General features: G+C 42.5%; 1 long non-coding RNA gene across 1 annotated transcript in view; it reads left to right on the plus strand.

Annotated features, from left to right (window-relative positions):
• LOC141092219 (uncharacterized) overlaps positions 1 to 24,255 on the plus strand; it is a 38,731-nt gene that overhangs the window by 13,212 nt on the left and 1,264 nt on the right. The gene's annotated exons all lie outside the window — the stretch shown is intronic.

Genomic DNA, 24,255 nt, shown 5'->3' on the forward strand with positions numbered 1-24,255 from the left:
CACATTCACCAGAATTCCTATTAATCAACTTTTGAGTTCAAATTGCCTATTAATAGTTAATATAGGGATCTCTGCACTGTCTCAAGTGGGTGCCAAAACATAGCACAAAGAATAAGTGACACCTTGCTGACCATTGTGGGTTCCAATGCTTGGACCACCTCTATTCCAAGCATGGGGCTCAGAATTGCCCAATTTCAATGGATTAATGGGTTTACTGACCTATGTATTCCTATTGTAGAGTGTGAGCCCTCACGGGCAGGGTCCTCTCTCCTCCTGTACCAGTCATAACTTGTATTGATTAAGATTATTGTACTTGTTTTTGTATTAGGTATACTCCTCCTCACATGTAAAGTGCCATGGAATAAATGGCGCTATAATAATAAATAATAATTGGCAACAAATGCAGTGACAGTGAGGACATGTGGCCTTTGCTTCATTCAAAAGGGGAACTTCAAGACCATCTCTACGGATTATTGGGGGGGGGTTTCTAAAGTCCACCATATGGAGAGGGGATAACTCACTTATTTGAAGTAACTTCTTTAAATAGTGTTGACCAGGACCAGATATATGATGGAACCAGCAGAACTTTGTGTTGGTAACTCCAATTGGCACGAGACCTCTTTCTTCTGATGATAAGTGGGAAACGCAAAACAATCTTAAATTGATGGACAATCCAAAGCAAAACATATCAATGTTTTTCTCTTCTTTTATGGCTTTGTATTTGAGCACTGGTTGGCATTGTACTCTGTAATGATGTGTCTCATCAGGTTGGTATCATGCCTCTGTGGGTGGCTTATCTGATGTTACACAGATGGGGAATTGACTTTCACTGAGCGTTTGTATGTGCAGCAAACAAAGGCGTCTCCTATAACCTTAGAAACAACCGTTCGGAGATACATTTCTGTCTGTATCGAAGAGACGACATAGTGATGGCACAGAGACAACGGTTCACAAATTCTCTCCTTGCTCTGTCTGCTCCTCGGATTCATTATGTCGAGAGGCAAAAGTGACCTTTACAAAATTCTGAAATTGTTTATTACTGGGAAAGTCCATGTCTTTTCTTTGACACAAAAAGCACAACAGCTAAAAGATATTCCCAGCTGTACAAAGGAAAAGTTCAAGGAAGCTCTGTAAAAAGAAGGGAAGCCGTAAGAAGATGTTCAAACAATGGGGTAAAAAGTGATAGTTTGTCTCTGCGACAGAAATCTGGGGCCGACATGTGTATTTGTAAAATGCTCAAGGATTATCCCCTGATGTTCAATGGGGCCAATTAATTAATGGTGGGCTAATTAACTGTCTTTTCATAGGTAGCATTTTTGGGAAATGTAGACATTTTTTATGGATGTGATCGGAGATTCTGGTTTTTAAAGCACCACTACAGCATTAATTTTTATCACTGAAGTGGCACTTTAAATGTAAGCCCCCTGCCCCCGGTCGTATCCTCATTCTTCGGCGTCTTCACTGTTTTTTGGTACCACTCCGGTCCCACAACACCATCTTGTGAGAGCAGCTTCTCACTGGCTGGAAGTCAGAAGCTACGTCACAAGCTCTCAATGCAAGTCTATGAAAACTAGAAAAGGGTTCTCATAGACTTGTATTGAAAAGTGAAAATCTCTGAGCTAAAAGAACAGTGTAAATTTCTCTATCTTATAGTTTATTCTTAGGCTTCCAGACTTTGCAATTTATTCATTGCCATAACATCTGGTAATACGGAATGATATATTCTATATATTCCAGAAGTGAGTGAATCTTTGAAATTCGAGTTGACCATCTTTGCCAAATTTTTCCCTAAAATTTGATTTGCCACAAATTTTACTGAAACTCAATGTTACCTTAGTAATGTCCAAATGACTTCATCATATGTGGCAGTCGATAAATGAATGGTAACCTCTAGCTCCTCACATAGTAATCGTCTTCCTTTCTGTGCTGTCACACACTATTTGTAAGGGCAGATGTAGAAAACCGTTTTATTGGACCGAGTGAGATGTGACAAAACATTGTATCACCCTCGGACCAATACTATTCTATGGTGCAGTGCACTGCACATGTCCAATTTTTTCCTCAAATCGCAGCATGCCGAAGTTAGATCCGATATTCGAATCACAGTCGGCCGTACAATACAATGAGTCTGTGGAAACCATCAGATTGCATTCGAATGACCACAATGGAGAAGATGGCGGCATTTATTTTTTCATCTTCTCATCCAACAGAATCAGATCACACTGTGATCAAACTCTGATCAGAGTGTGATTAGCATAGTTGTACCGATTCTCTTGGGTGACAGAATACACGGCTGTCTGCACCTAGCCTAATGATTATTTATTATTTTATGGCTTTCTTTTCATTTTTCTATTGCTGAGCTGTGACGTCCTCTCACTAACAGATTCACCACAAAATATCTGCTGCATTCCCTGCCTCAGCTTTTATACAGGCTATGATAGTTCTTCCTGATTGTCTATTCTATACCGTGTTGCATACCAACTCCAGGGCATTTTTTGGAAGCTCAGCCATGCCAGAGTTTATGTGATTCTTTTCTAAATGTTGAAGTCTTCTGCGCAGAGTAAAATGTTGGCAGCTGTTTTAGTGATTCATGGGAAGCTAATCGTGGTTTGTCTGAATTCGCAGGGTCCTAGAAATTCTTAAAATTTTGTAACAAATTGACTTGAAATCTTTTTGGTCATTTCTAATTTATTCTGATGAGTGTTGAGTGATGTCCGTGTGCATCAAATAAGTGCCGTGCCATTATCAAGCCCCCAACCACTTCTGAAAAGCATATGTGCTAGTCCACATTCACATATTTCCATCTGGTGAGCACTTATTGCTTCTGTGTTTGTCTTGACGGAAAATCAACGGAGCCTTTTCTTTTTTCTTTCTTAAATGCCTGTGAACACTCAAGTGGATATTTGCTTCCAGACAGGGTGACCTAAAACTGTGTAGAGTCAGAGGGACAGACACACCGGGAATATATCTACCTGCACATTTCATGAAACAACAGCTTCTCCTTCTATTTCAGATGCACAGGGAAAAGGATGTCATGAATTCTAATTGACCCTCGCAACCCCAGTTATTGCGGTGGGAGCAGAGGAAGGCGTAGAATGTCGCCAAGTGTACTGGTCCGGTAAACTAGCATATGACACCAGCGAGAACAGGTTATTTGGTCTTCTTCCCAATAGATAGAACTCACCACAGTCATTTTCTGTGTCATTGACACCTTTTTTTTTCTTTTTATTTGATTTTAAAAGGGATAAGAGCCTCATTGGATGCACTCAGTTTTAGTTGAAGGAGCAGTTTCTGTGCTCTGTCCAATCCATGACTGACAATGAAATATGACTTGTCCTATTACTCATAAAAGGGCAAAACCTATGTAATAAGAGTGAAGGAAAGGGGGTAAGCAATATAAATTGCAGCTAAAGAGGATCTGTCAGGCAAGTAGTGGAGGCAAAAGTGCATAAAGTAATAATATAAAATAAGAGCCAAAAATAAACTACTAATAACACAAAGAAAAGAAATAAACAGTATAACCTAAAGCATAAAATTTATTATGAAAAAACAATAAATAAAAATGAAACAATAATAATAATTGAATTTAATCTGCTAGGAAAAAGTAAGATAAAATAAAAAAATGTCTTATCCAATCTCACCTCTCCTTGATTCGTCAAATCGCACGGATGTTACATTAAAATTCTATTTGCAGCATATCTATTTTCCTACAATTGAAGTTCCCTTATGCTTTGAGGTCATTACAGAAATGTAAAATGTAAAAAAAGACCCTAATACTTTTACATACGGTCTTCAGTGTGTCTTCATACTGCCGCCACACCTTGGAACCCGGCACATCTTCACACTAGGCTTGGACATCACAACCTTTTGACTCAAATGCAGTGGGACACCCCAAGCTTAGCCATGTCCATAAGTCCCAGCACAGAGTGCGCCTCATAAGGTCATGGTGCACACTGCAACCATACGACATCTGATCCAGCTTTAGCAAGGAGTCCTAGGATATTAGAGGACGTTTTAAGAAGAGATCCTTAGGATCATATGGGATAGAGCGAGGGGCAAAGGCAACTGGAGAGGTGAGTTCAGTATTAGTGTGTTTTTTAACCTTTTGCTAGCATTTTATGGTTTTTGCAGATTGGCAGTCAGCTGGTAACAATTTTGCTGGATTCATATAGACAAATTGCAAAAAACAAAATTCTGGAGTATATGAATTTTTGCAAAATTTGAGTGCAATTCAATTTCACTCAAATAAATTGGGTGGGGTGTCACTCACTACACCAATCACATGCATCACACATCATGTGGCAGCATGGGCCGTAATTACCAGAAGACATTGGATTCACTCACTTCTTGTATTTATGCCTGAAGGTCACAAGTACCGAAAGATGAAAGTTGAACAAAATCATAAAAAAAAAAGAAAAAAGAAAAATCCATAATTAATAATAAAGTGGGAAAAGAAATAAATAGCAATGTAGTGATAATAATATAAAACCATAAATATTGAAAGAAATATAAAATAAATAAATAAAAAATAAGCATGGTTAATGTACCTTATTTGGTGCTTGATCATGTTAGGTGCTAATATTATTTCACGATTATTCAGGGTCGATTACGAATTGCACATCGTTAATACCGATCTCAGACTTTCTAGAATGTACTGTGCTGTAAGTAATGCCTTTGAAATGACACATGTGGGAATCCATCCGTTATGTCTAAAGAAATTCCATCTGATTGATGTTGTATTTTATGATTTCATTTTTCCCTGAGATTGCTGCGGGCAAAATACCTTGAACTGTACGTGGATCAATATATTTCATTTCAAGCTAATTGTATAATGTAAAAATGCCTGTTATTGTTTCAGCTTAGAGAGGCAAGGACGCATCGGCTGTGTGCAAAATATATCAATCAAAAGTAGCTTTTTAACTATTCTTACAGCATCTTGGGGCTGAAGGGTAACTGGGCTGCTGAGTGCCAACGTGGATGTTAATAGGAAGCTTTGCTATGGCCAGTGGCAGGGATTAATAAAGAAAATATATGTAAGAAAAAAGCCTAGCTATGGCTCCGCAGGGGCGGGACAAGCGGTGGGCAGAGTAGGTGGCCACCAAGGGCACCAATAAAAGATGGTGCAATGGTAGGTAAATAAATAAATGACTCTGTATCCAATAGTGTAGGTGAAGGGTTCCACTTTAAGGCACTGGCTTTGGGCACAATAACAGCTTGTCCAGCCATGGTAAGGGTGTCTCAAAGTAGTACACATATGCTATAGAGGCTTTTGCTAAAGGGTCTATTCTGAGGAACCAAAATGTTTGCTAAAAATTTTCAGACTCATTAAAAAATAATAAAATAATACTCACTTTCCTTAGTCTCCCACAGTTCCCATTACAGCGATCACCTAGTCCCTGTGTCATGCACTGACTGTACGTGATTAGGGAAAGGGGCCCTGGACTGGTTCTAGGACTGGGGCCCTAATTATCCCTGCTCCCAAAGGTACCTCTAAAAGTGAGGAAGTTTAGGCCACCAGACTTACTGTTCTCCTGTTATTCTTATGCTGTCCCCCTCCCCTTTAACTAGGAGGTTGGGGATAGAAATGCTAGTGTATTAACACATAAGATGGAATAACAGAAAGCAACAAACATACAAAAGCACTCACCAAAGGTAAAAAGGTATATAGGGAGGGATAGGAACATACCAACCAAATGGGAATAGGACAATGTGGAAAGCATACACCCAAAAACAGCATACAACAATCTCCAGTAGCAACAACGACCTCCAATTCAGCACAGCATCTACAATGAGCTAGGAAGCAAAGCTTTCACAGGCAAAGAAGAGAAGGTCTGACCAGATTTTATAGGGAGAGGAAATGACCAGGTCAGGAACAGTTGTGAGAAGGAGCTGCAAGTTTCTATCCAGCATAGAAAGGGTAATTATCCTCTTTAGCACTAAAGGAAACAAAATCCATTTAATATGAAATACAAACACATAGGCTAAATGAAAGATCTGTGATTAAAAATACGTAGTGACATTCTAGCCACACGTCTCCAAGGAGAACGTGACCCAATCTTGACACCCTGTTGGTCCCTGAATTCTTGTTCTGTCTCTAACATACTGGAAATGGCCATAAATGACTGCTTGGTCACAGCAGCGCCCCATTTAGGATAGTGATTGGCTGAACAGGTACATACAGCCATGTTGGGGACGGCAGAACTCACTAAATAATAAATAATAATAAGTGCGTTCTCCACCCGGGTTCCACCGTACAGAAGGTGTTACACTGCTGCTATGTAATGGCAGACACACTATATGGCGGTATAACGCACGTGGGTTGAACGTCACCTGGAGTGCGCTGGGCGATCTCTGTTCCTTCAAAGAGATGCCGAAGTGTTAAACACAAAGGCTGAGCCTGTTGACATCACAGAACTCAGAGGAATGCACGCACGGTATATGGTCACAGGACTTGGCCCAAGACACCGAGTCCACGTCCGCCTAGACCTACCATGCGTCCGGCGTCGCAACCGCGGACGCCAAGAAGAGCTGCTGACTGCAGAGCAGCAACAGACACTGTCGCTATATGACAATGCCCGGTAGCAGGCGCACTGTCGGACACTAGCACTGTGCAGGATGCGTATTGTGGCCAGTAGTTTGCCACTGACTGGCGCTGACTCTATCACTAATTCCCTATACACACTCATAATATCAGAGGGAGGGGGATCTTAATGAGTCATTTGCAAGTCCATGCATCCATCATCATTCACACAGTAGCAACTAGAGTCTATACTAGCGCATGGCTGAGTGGCCATGCGAACCTTTTATAGCCGGGACCTTCTGGAAGCTTCCAGATCTCTGAAATGGACCAATCAGATCTGGAGAAGGACCTTTGCATGTGACTCCCGATCTCCAATGGGAGATCGTCCCGTGAGCATGCTCAGTGGAGTGACGGAAGGACTTAGCCTCTGGAGTGATTTGCTGCTGAGCAGCCTGCATTGCTATTGCTGACCCAAAGGTGGCAGCAACAGCCAGATCCACAGAGCAGGTCTGGGCAGAGCGTTGAGAACGACAGGGCTGCTGAGCAAGCTCCTGTGCAGTCAATGGAGAATGGGAGACCGCAGAATGTGAGGCTCTGGATTCCTGTTGTGCCGATGCAGGAACCCGATGCTTAACACAGCCATGTCAAAGAGGGGACCCGGAAGAGAAGATCAGCGGGGACCCATAAGTGTCAAAATGGGACCTGCAAAAGATTAATGAGAACAAGTATAATTTTTTCAATTTTTTTAACAGATTTAAGTACTTTTAGAAGAAATGTTGACATTCTTTTAAAACTTTTACGGGTGTAATAATTCACAACTGACTGCAGCTCAAATTGGCCCAATTGACCTAACATACTAGACGGTATGTCACATTTTTTTCTATCCCTTGTGCCTAATTATAGAGGGGGGTGACGAGATGTAACCAAGAACAAGGAGAGGAGCATGGATTTTTGCAATAGGTTCTCCTCATATACCCAACTGAAAAGACTTAAGAGATTCAATTTATCACTTTCTCTTCAGTGGTCAATTCAAGCGTCGGCCCATATCTAGAATATTGTAAAACTTATGAGAATTTACAAGTTTAATTCTGCTCTGCTAATATGGAAAAGTTGATGACCTGTTAAACAGCTATATGGCCTGGATCTTTTCCGTTATTCTGAAAGCTACACATTAATTCTCCTTTCTTGAGAAGACACTGAAGGAAGACAGTCGAGCTTTAATTGTAATTATTCTGAGTGACCTCATTGAACCTCAGAGAATTTAGCATTAGTTAGAAGACATGGATCCTTTATGTCAATGTATCTAAATGCAAATCTATAAAATAAGCAGGAAATGACTGTGAGCAGAAATCTGGAAGAATTATTTCCAATCACAACGTTTAGCTTCCTGCTGGAGACATTATATGGTTCTTAAAAGATGCTAGTTGTCCTAACACCTTTGCTGTCACATATCTCCAGTAATATCTGGAACTTTGGAAAAAGAGGCATGTAGTCACTAACAGAGGTGACGATCTATCTGTTGTACCCAGTGCTGGTCATTGACCGCTCCTGCCAGAGACTCAGCTACTCCCCATCAGCAGAGCAGTTTCTCTTCCTGTTGACAGGGTGGGATCACTGGTGTCATGCTGATTGACAACCTGCTCTACGCTGCCTGATTGGTGAAAGCCGGCTGTCAGTCAGCATGACTACAATAGTCCCACCCTGTCAACAGGAAGAGAAAGTGCTCTGTTGACCGGGAGTAGCTGAATCTCTGTCAGGAGCGGTCAATGACCGGCGCCAGGTACAACAGACAGGTAGATGCCTCTAATAGAAACTACATGACTTTTTTCCCAAAGTCCCGGATATCCTCTTTAATGAATTGAGGTCTATTTATTCTTAACCTTGAATTTTTCTACTATACTTCCCAATACAGTTTTAGATCTTCTATGTACAATTATATTTTGGGGGGTGCAATTTAATATAAGAAGATGAAATAAATATTCAAAATTCAAAGTAAAATATAAAAGTGGATTTATGTTATGAATGTATTAAAATAAACTATTTGCATTTTATTTCAAATCCAATTTTTTCTAAATTCATATATTTCCCGCAAAGTTTTAGGACTAATGCATGCATTTCTTAAAAGTTTTTATAATTGCCTGGACTGTGTAAAAGCCGCCTCATATTGAGCTTGCGAAAATTCCAAAATTACACTATAATTTTTTTTTAAAACTGAAGTTGAAAATCTACACTGATCAGGATTAGGAGCCGGCGTTCCAGACAGTGCAATATTTTTTTTTTTTTTTTTCGCCAACTGTTTGTTACATCTGGTGCTGATTAATAAATCCTGCAAAATGGACCAAACTCAGCCTGGTTGGCTCGGTGACATAGAGAAAAAGATACAGCGGGCAGATGGCTGTGCGGTCGCTGGCAACAATGTTTCAATCGAGTGAAATAATAATTGTGAATAGATCAAGAGAAATCAGACGTCAAGTTCTGGTCTAAATATAAAATAACTGGACTATATCAGATATAACAACATGCACAACCCAATGCAGCCATCTGACAACACGGCTTTAGACCAGCGCTTCATAAAGAAATGGCACAGAAATTCCCTCTGTCTTCTACACAGACACAAATATTAAGGTCTCATTCACACATCAGGGTTTGTTTTTTTACGTAAACGGACCGAGTTCCATCAGGTTTTTTCACTGATGAGAAAAAAAACATTTTCTCCACCTTCTTCTATTAAGCAATGAAAAATGCTCAGCACACGGGAGTCATGCAAATGCTGATGTCAGATGTTTCTACTGACCCAGACACTCAGATAAATATCAGATATCTCGCCTCAATTTTGCATGGATCACTTGGTCCGAGGAAAAAATCTGTCATGTGAACAGCACCATAGACTGTCATAGGTATGAGTATTGTCCGTGAAAAAAAACTGACGAGTGAATGAGCCTTAACAGTGAGAGATACAGTGAAAAGCATGGGGGACGATTTAGTAGACATTGGAGCTAAGACGACTCAATGACTTAACCATGGCTTGCTATGGTTGAATTAAAATCAGGTAAAGGATAACCAGAAATAATGTCACAAATAACCCATCTGAGCAAGAAGAGTTGCACATCAAATCACAGGGAACTTGTAACTTTTTCTTTTTTTCCACTTTTGTTTCTTGCTTTTTTACTTCCCTTTTTTGCGTTTTTCTTTTCTTTCTTTCTTTCTTTCTTTCTTTCTTTCTTTCTTTCTTTCTTTCTTTCTTTTTCTTTCTTTCATCTTTCTTTCTTTCTTTCTTTCCATTCCCTTCTTATGTTCTTTCATTCTTTCATTTTCTTTACTTCTGACATTTTTTATTTCTCTTCTTTTTTCTTTCGTTCCCTTTCCCTGTTTTCCTTTCTTCTTTCCCTTTACTTCTGTTTTTCTTTTTCTTTCGTTCTTTCTTTCTTATTTTTCTTTCCCTTTTCTTTTTTTTCCCATTACTTCTGTTTTTATCATTCTTTCTTTCTTTCTTTCTTTCTTTCTTTCTTTCTTTCTTTCTTTCTTTCTTTTTTTCCCTTTCCTTCAGTTTTTCTTTTTTTGTTTTTCCTGCTATGTACTTCTGTTTTTCATGTTCCTTACCCTATTCAGGAGTCTCAGAACCTCAAAGCATTATAAATATTGGGTTAAAAAACATGTCACCTGTCCACTCACCATTTCAGCCATCATGGCCCTTTAGCCCTTTGTCCAGTCCCTCATGCAATTCCCTCCGGCCTGTTTTCCGCTTTCTCCACGGGGTAACATGCTCTTCCTCCCATTTCACTCTCCTCTGGGACTTCTGGTATCTGATATCATGTTGTCTGGACAAGCGATGCCCAGGACACTGCCCGGATCTTGGATGGCAGATGTCATGACGTATATCAGAATGGCCCGTTGAGCACTGGTGGTCCCAGTGCAGAGTGAAGATTGAGGAAGAGGACGTTGTGTTACCATGGAGAAATAAAAAAGAGGCCAAATCATGCCCCATGTGGAGTCCAAGATGGTGTCCATTGTAAATCACTGTACATATCAATAAACTTAGATGGCATAGGAACAAACACAAAGGACCTGACTGTTGCACCCGTGGGCGCCATCATAAGAAAGGGAAAGGTCCATACATTTGCAGCGCTCATACTCGCATGCTCAGTTAGCATTTTCAAATACTCAAACGCCTTATTGGATAAAGGAAACAACTAAAAAGAAAGGGCAAAATAGGGAATAAGTAAAGATAATGTGCATAATGACTCTTTTATGCACCTTCATAACTTTTAACACGGCCAGAGATGGGGATCGAGAGGAAACAAGCCATAAATGAGTAATATGATCCACGGACACACTGATCTCCAAAAGTGGTGTAAACCAGAGAGACACACTGCTTAGTAAGAATCAGAGCCAGATGTAATGGCTGGCCCAGAAACCTGGATAAGTTTAAGGTACATTCCCGCCGTGAGTTTTTGGTGAGTTTTAGATGGTGATTTTTGAAAAAAAAATGTAAGTAACCTATTTTACTTAATGGGTAGAAAAATGGTGCAGAAAGTCTGCAACATCAGAAACTCACTAATTTCTCATTGTGGGAACATAGCCTAAAGAGCCAGAGTCTACACATACAGATCCAATGTGAATAGGGTATTAGAAAACCAATTTAAAGTGCAACGCATAATAGATAGTTCCATAGAGCTATGAACCGGAATGTTGCCACATCGGCCATTAAAGTCTTATAATTTCCACTATTTTTGGAGTGCTGCTGCATTCTTGGTTTCTAGGTTCAGGTTAGGCTTATGCCAGGGAAGCTTTGCGCCTCTATTTGCTCTTTCTTATGTATAAATGATGCTGCTTTTTCCTTTTTTCTATTCTCCATCAATGGATCCATCCACCCAACAATCGATCGATCCATCCATCCATCCAACCATTGATCCATCCATCTATATAGCCACCTATCCAACCTCCATCCATTCATGAATCCATTCATCCAAAAATCCATCCATCTATTGATCGATCCATCCATCCCTTCATTCATCTATCAATCTTCTTATAGAACTATCTATCAAACCATCTATCTAATCATCCAACCATCCATCCATCTATCCAACCATCCATCCATCTATCCAACCATCCATCCAACCATCCTTCCATCCATCCAACTATCCATCCAGCCAGCCATCCATCCAGCCATCCACCCATCCATCTATCCAACCATCCATCTATCCAACCATCCTTCCATCCATCCATCCAACTATCCATCCACTCATTCATCCAACCATCCAATCATCCTTCCATCCATCCAGCCAGCCATCTATCCATACATATTTCCAACAATCCATTCATCTCATAGTGCATTTCCTATTTTGTGTGCTACAATTATTTTGGACTCTGATTTATAGATTTCCCCATTTTCGATGTTTAACATGAAAATCTGCCTTGTCTGAGGGGTCAGAGATGAGTAGTCTGCCTCTGTACTGCAGAAAGTGGAGCCTGTCTGATTTACTTACTGTGTCTATCACACCACAGTACATGTGATGAGACAGAACAGACCGCCGCGCCACTTGTGACTGCCAGGCAGTGTCAGAGCGAAGCAATCATTGGGAAGGGCAGGCGTATGTACGAATAGCAATGTGTATCCGGGCACATCAAGGGGAAGAAACAGAAAAATGCATTAGAAAAAGTCAGAGATTATGAGTATACAGCTACCAAAGAGGTTAAAGTTAATGTCTGCATTATTACAATGGGCACATCAGTCCAGATGGGGAGCCTCATCCTGTTTGATACAGTACAGATATAGGCGTATAGGTCCAGATATAGGATGATCTACTGACTCTATATATACGTGATTTATACTGAGCTCTGCAGCCTCTCCTAGTGGTGGCTTCAAGAATTCAGTACAGCTATGCAGTGAATCTCTGCATCAGAAAGAGAAAAAATAAGCACTCCTGCATTTTTTCAAGTGCTGCAGAGTTTTTTGTACAATATATTTCCATATGGTAATGTCCATTCTTTCATTGCAGCTGTGCATCCAGCACCCAGAGTAGTTGCAAAGACAGTGTCATGTGACCTAATGAAGGTCTCCAGTGCTTGCTTAATTATTATTATTTTCTATTATTATTATTATTTACTAGCCGAAGAGCCCGGCGCTGCCCGGGCATAGTAACTAACTGTGGTTAGTTATAACAAATTATAATTATCCTCCATCCCATAGTCCCGTGCCCATATACCCATCATACATATCCACCATCCCATAGGCCCGTGCCCATATACCCATCATACATATCCTCCATCCCATAGTCGAGTGCCCATATACTCATCACACATCCTCCATCCCATAGTCCCATGCCCATATACCCATCATACATATTCTCCATCCCATAGTCCCATGCCCATATACCCATCATACATATCCTCCATCCCATAGTTTCGTGCCCATATACCCATCATACATATCCTCCATTCCATAGTCCCGTGCCCATAAACCCATCACACATCCTCCATCCCATAGTCCCGTGCCCATATATCCATCACACATCCTCCATCTCATAGTCAACCATTATGACATCATAATGAGCGGCGGGGCTTGCAACCTATGACATCAGCATCGCCATGGCAGCCATTGTGACATCATAATGAGGGGCGGGCTTGATACGCACACACTGTTTCCCCATTATGTAGATAGGGGCATTATGACATCATAATGAGGGGCGGGGCTTGATGCGCACACACTTTTTCCCCATTATATAGATAGGGGCAAAATTGTTTGGTGAATTGGAATGCACGGGGTTAAAATTTCGCCTCACAACATAGCTTAGGACGCTCTCCACACGTGTGACTGTGCCAAATTTTGTGGCTGTAGCTGCGACGGTGCGGATGCCTATCCCGGACATTCACACACATACACACATACACACTTTGAGCTTTATATATTAGATTTATATAGCACCATTGATTCCATGGTGCTGTACATGAGAAGGGGTTACATACAAATTACAGATATCACTTACAGTAAACAAACTAACAATGACAGACTGATACAGAGGTGAGAGGACCTTGCCCTTTCAGGCTTACATGCTACAGGATGGTGGGAAAGGAGACAGTAGGTTGGTGGGTTGCAGCAGTTCCGGTGTTGGTTGAGGTGATATCTCCGGTAGTGGTGAGAGAGAAGGAGGTAGCGGGGTCATTGCAGGCTGTAGGCTTTTTTGAAGAGGTGGATTTTCAGGTTCCGTCTGAAGGATCCAAATGTGGTTGATAATCGGACTTGTTGGGGCAAAGAATTCCAGAGGACAGGGCAATTCGGGAGAAGTCTTGGAGGCGGTTGGATGAGGAGTGAATAAGTGTGGAGGAGAGAAGTATGTCTTGGGAGGACCAGAGATTACGTGAGGGAAGGTATCGGGAGATTAGTTCAGAGACATATGTGGGCGATAGGTTATAGATGGCCTTGTAGGTCAGTATTAGTAATTTGAACTGGATACACTGAGGAAATGGGAGCCAGTGAAGAAATTTGCAGAGGGGAGAAGTGGAGGAGTGGCGAGGAGAGAGATGAATTAGTTGGGCAGCAGAGTTAAGGATGGACTGGAGAGGTGCAAGGGTGTTAGCAGGATGTTGCAGTAGTCGAGGCAGGAGATGATGAGGGCATGTGCAAGCATTTTAGTAGATTGAGGGTTGAGGAAGGGACAGATTCTGGAAATATTTTTGAGCTGGAGGTGACAGGAGGTAGAAAAAGCTTGAATGTGTGGTTTGAAGGACAGGGCAGAGTCAAAGGTTACTCCGAGGCAGCGGACTTCCGGTACTGGGGAAAGCGTGATGTCATTAATTGTTATAGCTAGGTCGGGTAAGGAAGATCTGTGAGATGGAGGAAGAGAGAGGTAGATCTGAGTGTCATCAGCATAAAGGCAGTACTGGAATCCGTGGGACTTTATGAGTTGACCCAGACCAAGTGTATAGATTGAGAAGAGATGGGGTCCTAAAACAGAGCCTTGGGGGACTCCAATAGAGAGAGGGTGGGATGAGGAGGTGGTGTGGGAGTGGGAGACGCTGAATGTGCGGTTGGAAAGGTATGAGGAGATCCAGGATAGGGTGAGGTCTTTGATGCCGAAGGAGGAGAGGATCTGTAGAAGGAGGCGTTGGTCAACTGTGTCAACTGCTTACTAAGTCTTTATATCAGTAGAAGTTCCTTTTTTTCTGATTACCATTTAGCCAATTACATGATAAAACTCTGACTTCTTGCAGCCACCACTTGGAGGAGCTTAAAAGCTCATTATAAGCTACTTATACTATGTACTGACCCCTTAAAAAGGAGCAAAATTCAACTCCCCAATACGATGTTGGGGTAAGTCACGCTAAACCGAGGTGTATAATTTATTTCCCCCTCTTCACCCCTTTATATGACCCCTTATGTTAGGCGCCAGGATTCTCCTGCTGCACGGGATGGATCTCAAGCCTTGTCTGGTGCAGTGGTCTCCCGTTCAGGTTCGGCCGCTGGGATGACTGTTCAGCACAGACTTTGGTCCCAGTGCATTGCCAAAGGCTCGAGATGCAGGTGTAGTTGCTGCTGGCTCTCCAGTCAAGCCTATGGTGACTACTAGTTTACACGTGCAGCGCTATCCTCTGGAGCATAAGTCGAGCTTTTATCCTACTGAGCAAGTCCATGATATGGCGCCTTATCATTGGTGCTTGGACTTCAGCTGCTCTGGTAATGTGGCAGCTTCAGTTTGGCCCACAGGCATGGTCCTATCTGTCTGGACTTGAGGTGTATGCATAAAAGTTCCTCTGGAGCGCACGCTTGGGCGCTAGTATCATGTGTGCTTGGTGTGTTGGTGGCTACTTTACCACTCTGTGTGCACGTGTGCCACTAATAGCACTGTGAGTGTTGGTCTAGACAGGCAGTGTAGGGTGGGAACTCCCACTTGAATTTAGCATCTGCATCGGGCATCCTCAGGCGCGCTCGCTAAAGCACACCATGTGTCAGAGCATGATCAACCACCAGCTTAGGCTGGTTTCACATTTGCGTTTTTTTTCGCGGTATTTTAGCTCTAAATAGCGCATGCGTTTTTTTCCCCTATACTTTGCATGGGATGCGCTTATGTGCGCATACACATGCGTTTGTACGCGTTTTACCGCGCATGCGTTTTTTTGCGGTATGCGCTCGGGCGCACAAAATGCAACCTGTTGCATTTTTTGAGCGTCCGACTTGCCTCAAAAAAACGCATGCGCGCAATGCATTTTTTTACAGCAAGACACCCATTATAAGTCTATGGTGAGCATATGTGCGCATTGGCATGCTTATGTATGCGTTTTTTTGCACATGCGTTTTTTTTTTTACCATTAGTTTAGACAATGGAATTTAGGGGTTTGGGTTAGAGTTAGGGTTAGTTAAGGGGGGTTAGGGTTAGGGTCAGGGTCAGGGTTAGGGTCAGGGTCAGGGTTAGGGTTAGGATCAGGGTATGGTTTGGTTAAGGGTTAGGGTTAGGGTTAGGGTCAGGGTTAGGGTCAGGGTTAGGGTTAGGGTCAGGGTTAGGGTCAGGGTTAGGGTTAGGGTCAGGGTTAGGGTTAGGGTTAGGATCAGGGTATGGTTTGGTTAAGGGTTAGGGTTAGGGTCAGGGTCAGGGTTAGGGTTAGGGTTAGGGTCAGGGTCAGGGTTAGGGTTAGGGTCAGGGTTAGGGTTAGGGTTAGGGTCAGGGTTAGGGTTAGGGTTAGGATCAGGGTATGGTTTGGTTAAGGGTTAGGGTTAGGGTCAGGGTTAGGGTCAGGGTTAGGGTTAGGGTCAGGGTTAGGGTTAGGGTTAGGGTCAGGGTTAGGTTTAGGGTCAGGGTTAGGGTTAGTTAGGGTTTAGGGTTTGGGTTAGGGTTAAGTATGGTTTGGTTAAGGGTTAGGGTCAGGGTTAGGGTTAGGGTCAGGGTTAGGGTTAGTAAAGTCATGGTTTGGGTTAGTGTGAGGGGCCACCTAATGTTGGAAAAAACGCAAACGCGGTAAAAACGCACTAAAAACGCATACAAACGCATAAAAACGCTGCGTTTTTTTCATGCATGCTCATAAAAATGCTTGAAAAAAACGCAGCAGTTGTATGCTTTTGTATGCGTTTTTTCAATGCGTTTTTTTGCGGGAAAAACGCGCTGCAAAAAAAAGCAAGTGTGAAACTAGCCTAAGTCTTACCTGGGGGGGTTAAGTTATAGAGACCCCAATTAGTATTTTTCTATACGCCTGTGCAGTCTAACACAGTATAGTCTTTGTGCATTGCTTCATAGTACTGCTCTGTGGTGTAACAGAACTTGTGACTTTGCGCTCTGTGCACACTGAATGACTCTTAACCCAGTGTGCTCTAAGTGTTTTCTCGCAGAGTAGCTCTGCCATTGTACTAGCTGCGGTTTCTCCATCTCCACACGGTGGACCCCGGGTTGCGAACGCACCTTATTATAATTTTTTTATTTGGCGTGTTCCGCCAATCCTAACAGTATACTAGCGCCAGTGTCTGGCTAGCAATGGTGGACAATCAGTGTCTTCAGTGGTACATCCAGCTGCTTGAGAGCAGGTTGACCACTCTCAAGCAGGCGTCTACAGCTGTGAATCTTGCCACAAGCAGCCGCCGAAGCCGCTACTAAGGCTATGTGCACACTCTGCAGATTCACCTGCGGGCTTTTTCCCGCGGAACCGCAGGTAAAACTGCAGGTAAAGTGACCTGCGGTTTTGCTGCGGTTTGGCCTGCGGTTTTGCCCTGCGGTTCCACACCTCTACTATGTTAAAGGTGTGAAACCGCAGCAGAATCCGCAGAAACAATTGACATGCTGCGGGAAAAAAAAACGCAACTTTTCCGCAGGTAAAAAACCGCAGCGTGAGCACTGCGTTTTTGAAAACCCATAGGCTAACATGGTAAAGTACCATGTCTGCAGAACTGCTGCAGTTCTGCAGGGCCAAAACCGCAGCAGAACCGCAGCAAAAACCGCAGCGTGTGCACATGGCCTTAGGTTAGTGTTGCGGTTCCTGTTTCCTCTGTGCCACGTTTTTCGCTACCCGAAAAATTTTCTGGGGACAGCAAGGCTTGTAGAGGGTTTGTGAATTAGCGCTCAATCCACCTGGAGTTACTGGCTTCACGATTTCCTACAGAGCATACTAAGGTGGGGTTTATTATTTCCCTTTTGTTGGAGTGGGCTGCACCATTATGCGAACGAGATAATCACCTGATCCTTAGCGCCTCTCGTTTTCTGGGTGCCCTGAAAGAAGTTTTTTTGGGGCCACAAGTAACTCATGTTACCGCATTCCAACTTTGGCTTTAGCTCAGGGTTCGTCCTTGGTTAGCCAATTTGCCATTCAGTTTCTTACCCTCGCTACTGAGTTGTAATGGCTTGATAAGGTCCTAATGCCGATATACTGGAGGGGATTAGCAGATTATGTCAGGGATGCTTTGGCCACTAGGGAGATTCCAACTACCCTGGAGGAATTAATATCAGTGGCCTCCCGCATCGATCTGTGGCATGTTGACCGTGGTGTGGAGTGAGCCCATACTAAACCTCGGGTCTAGTTGGCTCCGAATTTTCCCAATACTATGTGTCCTCCAACTCAGGTTGATGGCCCTGTAGAGCCAATGGATGTCTCTTGAGCGGAGCCAATCTCCCGCTCTGTACGTCCGCAGCCGACTTGTTTTGCCTGCGGGCAAGTCTCTCACTTTGCCAATAAATGTACGAAGCGTCAGAAAGAGTCACAGCCTCAAGTGGCCTTGGGGAGAGGTTCACTAGTTCCTGTTGAGGTGTCACCCAAGTTGGCTTTTGGGGTTTCCCTGATGTTTGGATCGGCTACTTTTACAGCGCAGGCTTGCGTGGTCTCCAGTGCTGAGGGCAATTTCATGTCCGCTACCTTCGCCCAACGGCACACTATCCCTTTAGTTATGCTACATAAGCTGGTGTCTTTTCGGGTAGCTAACGGGTCCATTTTGCCAACCCCAATTTTCCATCGGATTGTACCCCTTACCCTCACCGTATCTCCGAAGCATCAGGAGATAATCTCCTTTCTAGTTATCCCTGAGGGTATGGATGAGATACTTCTGTGGTTATTCTGGCTGCATCTTCACTCCCCCCAGATTGATTGGGCATATAAAAATGGGGTAGCTTCTGAGAGCCTGTGTCTAAAAGCCCCTTTACCCCCAGGCAAGTTCTTCATACCATCTAGAACTTCAACTGATCTGCAAAAACACTTCCATGCCTCCCAGCGTATGGTGGCTTCTGAGCGTGGAAAATGTTGCTGGGGAGGGGGTGTTGGGGGGGTAATGTTAGACGCCGGGATTCTTCAGCTTCATAGTACCGCTTTGCGGTGTAACAGAGCTTGTTACTTTGCGCACTGTGCACACTGAGTGACTTTTAACCCAGTGTGCTTTAAGTGTTTTCTCGCAGCCTTTCTCTGCCATTGTGCTAGCTGCGGTTTCTCCATCACCGCACGGCGAACGCACCTTATTATAATTTTTTATTTGGTCTGTTCCACCAGTCCTAATACCTTAGATCAATTCCTCTGCATCATTATGTTAAAAATGTTTTTCCTCTGCAAACGGGAATACACAGTGGCTGATCACACAATGGGGATAGAACATTCCCATAAAGAAATATCTATAATATAAAATTGAGATAATTTAAGCCCCGCCCCTGAGGAGTATTATTTATGCATCCAAAATTTTCCAAATCGTACCCCTTTTATACTGTACCAGCAAAATGTTGATCAGATAATAAGCTCTCTAAGGCTGGACCACACCTCTCCAAATGTTTCTGAAGATCCCTGTGCCTCCATTCATGCGCCATTGTATCATTTTCAGTTGTTGGAAAGGTAAGAACAACCACACGACAGCCCACATTTACCCTGTAAACAAAATTGCCCTCCTTCTCTTGGGACGATCGCCATTTGCTTCAATGGAGGTCACAGCCTGGGAGAAAACAGCTTTACAATCGAGAAATATTTACCCAAAAGCAAAAAATAAATCGTTCATTGCTCCTTTCATGTCTTTCCAGTATCAGACAGCTCCTCTCGTTAGTGATTCCCAGAAAAAAAGCATAAAAGAAACCATGAAATTTCATTAAGACAAACTGTTTCCGTTCTGACATCCTTCTTGCTGTATCTCATGTCCAGCTGTGAGGTGGAGGAAAGACGACGGTACGAAATACATGTAAAACGATGTAATCGGCGCTCACCGTGAAACGGCTCATTAACAGATCATCAACGAGCCAGATGAAGAGAATAGACTCTCAGGGTGAAAAAAAACATGAGGTTCCTCTGCGATAACAGATTTTCTGCAATATTCATAGAAGAGTATAAATCTATGTTAAAAATTAAAAATTCCATAAAATTAGTAAAAAATCTTTCTGGTTCAGGAATACAATGTCACACGTGCAATGAAGACTAGGGATACTATTTAAGAGAAATAGCGCAATAGTGCATTATCCAGTGTAAGTATATCAATTTAAAAATAATACACTCACCAGATGGAGCTTGTAATAAGCATGGAGGATTCGCTGTTGCAGAAACCACAGATCCATGAGGGACCGACATAGAAGATGCAGGATAGGAAAAAAAGTGGTCAGACAATCCGCGCTGTGAGTCAATATGAACAATTATTATTACACTGGTATTTATTCGACGCGTTTCGAAGTCTCACAGAACTCTTTCCTCAGGAAAAAGCCCCTGAGGAAGGAGTTCTGTGAAACTTCGAAACGCGTCGAATAAAGACCACTGTAATAATAATTGTTTATAGCGATTTGCAGCGTGGATTGTCTGACCACTTTTTTCCTATCCTGTGCAATGAAGACTGACACACAGTCAGTGCAGAAATAAAGATAGAGGATCTAAATAATATATTGCCAAGGTCACATACTGTAAATGGTGCAGAAGGAACTGAATTGGGCAGACAAAAATACTGCAAAATGTTGGGTCTATAAAGGTTTCTATGCCCCACCGGTGCTATAAATGGCACATTTAAGAGGTTACTTTTTTGCATATTTTTTATTGGAGTTGAACTGTAACTCAGTCAATGATTTTTTAATTCTTGCCTCACACTTGCTGGGTGTCCGAACATCATCCCTCAGTGCCTCCTCCCCTCTCACAGCATACAGCCTCATAGACTCTGTGCTTCATCTCCCCCCTCTCTCTTTTCCCATTCCATTTATTGCATTACCCCAGAAGGATATTTTGGGGACACATGATGTTTCTGATGGTTCATTAAATGCCTACAGACAGGAATTACACATGTACACGGTTTCCCTTGCACATTTTTTTTCTTCATAAGGAATTGTGATGCAACTGTTTGTAATGCTGCAATTTTACTGCAACTCAAGACAAATCGCGGCGTTCTGTCCATGAGTAAGATATGGCATCAAGAAATCACACAATGACCAATCTTCCAAAAGTCAGCTCAATGTTATTTACATCATCTGGGAAGGGATTTAAAAAGTCTTATACTCCCCTCTCCTCTGCTCCACCTGTCCCACCATGATGGCCGATCCTCTGATCTGCTCTTCTACCTTCTTTTTTCTGTCTTCCTTCACCAATTATGTGGCAACAAAGATGAGGGAATCGGTTAAAGGTAAATTGAAGACTTATTCAAATTGAAAAAAAAATACTGATTACCCAGAATCAAAATTATTATATTTCTGCTTTGGGTAATTCCGGCAAAATGGCAACCAGATGCCATTCTGCAGGATTTTATAAGGCAGGGAAGAGGTTAAAAATGACTGCACCTATCGGCTGCCACCAGTCCTTCCATTAGCAATTTTTCTTCCATTTTCTGGCCAGAACCTCCATTCGCTTGGACTTGTGTCGTCATGTAGGGCATAAAGCATGTTATTGATGAGCGTCACGCCCGGAATGACAGTGTCCCGAATGGAAGATCTGCCCAGAAGGAAGAAAGAAGATAAAAGAGATAATCCAACCGGAGGACTGGTGGCAGCAGGACAGGTTTGGGGAGGGCTATTTTTATTTTCAAGCCCTTTCTATTCCTCTATAATTTAACACGATGTCTAGGTCCATTTTTTTGTATTTGCCCAAAACAAATAGTTAGAAAAATTGGATTCTGGTGAATCTTCTATTCAGTTTTCTCGTCTCTACTTTCATTTGTGCAGATCATCCCATGGGACATGGCTGTGAAGGTGCCATGGACTCTTGTGGTCTTTTTGGCCAATAAGTGCGGCACCTAATTAGCGTGTAATGTGCACCTGTGAATGGTCCAGGAGCACGCTGCTTCCTTGGGTGCAGATCTCTTGCTCCTTTTGATGTATCACAAATGATAATTAAAAGATGTATCAGAACCGTGACTGCATTTAATTTGGGTAAATCCTGAGCCCATAGCTGTACTGTAACTATGGCAAGAAGCTCAGGAAAATTAATTTGCTCGTTAATTAATCTGTTCTACAAGGTGCTTATGAGGATACTCTTTAACAATGCTGGGATATGTCAGTAATTGCACTTTGTTATTTATTAATTGTGCTCTTAATTCTCCGCTTACATGTTTCATCTTTATTTACCCATGTTATTGCGGTGTTTACATCTGTATCTGTTCTGAAAGTGACAGGAGTCACAGCTACAATGGATGACTCCAAGGCTCTTTGAGGATAAGTTACTTAGCATCACATATTTGGCAACATTGATCCTGTGACCTGGCGGCATCCAGTAACATGGCATAGATGCGTCATCCATTGGCCTGGAAATATGATTTGGAAAAATACCCCAAAATCCATATCAGGTGGCTGTTGCACAAGGTGTTGCAAAAAGGTAGGGTTAGGGAAGCGACGGCCAGACGTGTCCTGGCTGCCGGATGCTACTTGACCATGGAGGATCATTGAAGTTAAGTGTTTTCCAAGAATTAGGAAAGACTAGTTAAAGTTCAGGATAAGGCACCAGGCACCTAAGTGTCAATGTAAAAACATGGGAGCGGAACAGTGCGGACAGCGCCAAGGGCAGGGTGAGCATTGTGCCCTTAATCCAGTAAAAATGCCCTCTGACTGCCCGTTAAAATAGGTAATATGATATCCCTGAGTGCCCACCTGAAACATACTATATCTATCTATCTATCTCATATCATTCTATTAGAGGAATTTTCCAATGAAATTCAATTGACGGCAAATCACTTCTTCATTAATCAAAAGTGCCCAAAATCCTCAAATTGCACTGAAAAACATATACAGTGGGGCAAAAAAGTATTTAGTCAGTCAGCTATAGTGCAAGTTCCACCACTTAAAAAGATGAGAGGCGTCTGTAATTTACATCATAGGTAGACCTCAACTATGGGAGACAAACTGAGAAAAAAAAATCCAGAAAATCACATTGTCTGTTTTTTTTTTCATTTTATTTGCATATTATGGTGGAAAATAAGTATTTGGTCAGAAACAAAATTTCATCTCAATACTTTGTGATATATCCTTTGTTGGCAATGACAGAGGTCAAACGTTTTCTGTAAGTCTTCACAAGGTTGCCACACACTGTTGTTGGTATGTTGGCCCATTCCTCCATGCAGATCTCCTCTAGAGCAGTGATGTTTTTGGCTTTTCGCTTGGCAACACGGACTTTCAAATCCCTCCAAAGGTTTTCTATAGGGTTGAGATCTGGAGACTGGCTAGGCCACTCCAGGACCTTGAAATGCTTCTTACGAAGACACTCCTTCGTTGCCCTGGCGGTGTGCTTTGGATCATTGTCATGTTGAAAGACCCAGCCACGTTTCATCATCAATGCCCTTGCTGATGGAAGGAGGTTTGCACTCAAAATCTCACGATACATGGCCCCATTCATTCTTTCATGTACCCGGATCAGTCGTCCTGGCCCCTTTGCAGAGAAACAGCCCCAAAGCATGATGTTTCCACCACCATGCTTTACAGTAGGTATGGTGTCTGATGGATGCAACTCAGTATTCTTTTTCCTCCAAACACGACAAGTTGTGTTTCTACCAAACAGTTCCAGTTTGGTTTCATCAGACCATAGGACATTCTCCCAAAACTCCTCTGGATCATCCAAATGCTCTCTAGCAAACTTCAGACGGGCCCGGACATGTACAGGCTTAAGCAGTGGGACACGTCTGGCACTGCAGGATCTGAGTCCATGGTGGCGTAGTGTGTTACTTATGGTAGGCCTTGTTACATTGGTCCCAGCTCTCTGCAGTTCATTCACTAGGTCCCCCCGTGTGGTTCTGGGATTTTTGCTCACCGTTCTTGTGATCATTCTGACCCCACGGGGTGGGATTTTGCGTGGAGCACCAGATCGAGGGAGATTATCAGTGGTCTTGTATGTCTTCCATTTTCTAATTATTGCTCCCACAGTTGATTTCTGCACTCCAAGCTGGTTGGCTATTGCAGATTCAGTCTTCCCTGCCTGGTGCAGGGCTACAATTTTGTTTCTGGTGTCCTTTGACAGCTCTTTGGTCTTCACCATAGTGGAGTTTGGAGTCAGACTGTTTGAGGGTGTGCACAGGTGTCTTTTTATACTGATAACAAGTTTAAACAGGTGCCATTACTACAGGTAATGAGTGGAGGAAAGAGGAGACTCTTAAAGAAGAAGTTACAGGTCTGTGAGAGCCAGAAATCTTGATTGCTTGTTTCTGACCAAATACTTATTTTCCACCATAATATGCAAATAAAATGAAAAAAAAAATAGACAATGTGATTTTCTGGATTTTTTTTTCTCAGTTTGTCTCCCATAGTTGAGGTCTACCTATGATGTAAATTACAGACGCCTCTCATCTTTTTAAGTGGTGGAACTTGCACTATTGCTGACTGACTAAATACTTTTTTGCCTCA

Source organism: Dendrobates tinctorius, unplaced genomic scaffold (assembly GCF_039654945.1).
Source record: "Dendrobates tinctorius isolate UK_male_01 unplaced genomic scaffold, ASM3965494v1 ptg000058l, whole genome shotgun sequence".
NCBI classification, from domain to species: domain Eukaryota; kingdom Metazoa; phylum Chordata; class Amphibia; order Anura; family Dendrobatidae; genus Dendrobates; species Dendrobates tinctorius.